Here is a 2,500-nt window from a genome sequence, read left to right as displayed (position 1 = left end):
GCCCCTGGAGACCCCCCCCCCCCCCCCCCAACACGCACGCACACACACACACACACGCAAGAGAGAGAGAGAGAGAGAGGGCCATCTGCCCCCTCGACTAGATTACACAGTGAACCAGGCCAAGAAATCCTGCAGCAAACCAGATTAAATATTACATTTAGGGCCAGAATGGCACTCTGCCCGTCTTCCACCTTACTCTGCTACAGAGGTGGTGGAAAAAAAGTACTCACATTTTGTACTTAAGTAAAAGTATCAATAGGCTATACTGCAATATGGAAATACTCTAATACTCTCTAATAAGTCAAAGTCCGGAATTCAATATGTATCTTTTGAAAATCGCAGATCTACACACGACACATTGTGAGTTTGTAGATTGGCTATTTTCAAATGGCCCGACATGTATATACTATAGGACTGCTGTGGTTAATGTGCGTGTTTTTTTGAAAATCTACAGTAAAAAGTAACTATAGTAACTAAAGATTACAAATAATGCAATGGAGCAAAACAATACTGGCCTCTGAGATGTAGTGGAGTAGAAGTAAAAGTAAAAATAATCAAGTAAAGTACAAAAATACCTCAAAATTGTACCCGAGTACAGTAGGCTACTTAAATGAAAGCACTGTGGCACTCTCTGTCCTGTGTGTGTGGTTCCATTCAACATGTGTCTGGAAGCTCAATCGTCTTGTTTGTCACCAATTTGGAGGTGCTGTTTAGTTCTGTGTGTGTGTGTGTGTGCGGTGTGTGTGTGTGTGTGTGTGTGCGCGCGTGCGAGAGACAGAGAGAGAGACATAGAGAGAGACAGAGAGAGAGAGAGACAGAGAGCCGGTGTAGACAACCAGTTGGTTTAGAGAACGGTTACCATGGAAACTGGACCTCTCTCTCTCCCCTCCTTGGACCGTTTCGGCATCACACTCCTTCCTGTACGCGTGGGTACAGATTCATGTTTGTTTTTCCTTAGACAAACGCCATTGACAATGAAGTGAAATGTATGTAATTTTGTCCCTAACACAAACATTAGATGCCATTGACAATAAAGAGAATTTAATGTTTGTTTTGTCTGATAATCACGTCATAAAAGATGTATATATAGCGCCCCCTCACTTTATTATTTGCTGTATGTTGCTGGACCCCCCTCGAAAACGAGATGATACATCTCAAGGGGATATCCTTTTCTCAATAAAGGTTCATATATTGTTTTGAACCCCCCCCCCCCCGCCCAGTTCTCAGCTCCTCCCACTACTCCACCTTCTCCAACCTCTGCTCGAGATGCTCAATCTCTCCATCCTGTTCCTCTGGAAACTACCGGACCAGTGTTGAGGCTGGACACTCCTGGTGGTGGTGGGGGCTCCGCACCGGACCAGTGTTGAGACTGGACACTCCTGGTGGGTGGTGGGGACTCCGCACCGGACCAGTGTTGAGGCTGGACACTCCTGGTGGTGGTGGGGGGCTCCGCACCCGGACCAGTGTTGAGGCTGGACACTCCTGGTGGTGGTGGGGGCTCCGCACCGGACCAGTGTTGAGACTGGACACTCCTGGTGGTGGTGGAGGCTCCGCACCGGACCAGTGTTGAGACTGGACACTCCTGGTGGGTGGTGGGGGCTCCGCACCGGACCAGTGTTGAAGCTGGACACTCCTGGTGGTGGCGGGGGCTCCGCACCGGACCAGTGTTGAGGATGGACACTCCTGGTGGTGGCGGGGGGCTCCGCACGTTTAAGATATGTCTAATACCTAAAAAAGACAGAATTAAAGAAAAATAAATAAGACCATTACTGCATCAAAAGTAATCAATAAACTATACTGTAAAAACGTTTTCGAACATATTGGCCAAATTGGGTCATGCAAGGCAGGGGGTTCTCAACCCGTGGGGTCGCGACCCCTTGGGGGGTCGCCAAATTATTTTAGGGGGTCCCCAAATTATTTTCACAAAAAAAAAAAAAAAAAGATTTTGTTTTTTAAAAAAAGAATTCACGATTTTTCAAAAATAGCAGACCTACAAGCTCGTAGCGCGCCACTCGGTGGCGCGCTATGAGCTTGTAGATCTGCTATTTTTAAATAGCTAAATTATAACAATGCTTAAAACACCAAAAGGGGTTCCCGCCCAAAATGGTTTAAGGTTATTGTAGCAGTCAATTTATATTGGGGGTCGGGGAGGGGGGCGGGGCGGGGTCCCGAGACGTTGCCAAAGCATTTTCGGGGGTCCCCGGCCAAAAACGTTGAGAACCCCTGATGCAAGGGACCAGGGTAGTTTTAAGGGACCAGTGTAGTTTTCCGTCAACGAAAACTATGACGGAACATCTTCGTCGACTACCTTTTTTTCACTGACGAAGACTAAATAGAAACTAAGCTGTGACGACTAAAACTGAGACTAAATAATACTGACACAATTTCGTCAACAAATAAAAACTAAAATGTCAGGAAGGGACGTATAGTGAGATCCAGTAGAACCATACGAGTCCTGACTCAGTAATACTGTAGGCTCTGTGGGAGTGAGAAGGTGGTT

The sequence above is a fragment of the Electrona antarctica genome (assembly GCF_951216825.1).
Source record: "Electrona antarctica genome assembly, chromosome: 18".
In the NCBI taxonomy this organism is placed as follows: domain Eukaryota; kingdom Metazoa; phylum Chordata; class Actinopteri; order Myctophiformes; family Myctophidae; genus Electrona; species Electrona antarctica.
This window is presented reverse-complemented; position numbering follows the sequence as displayed.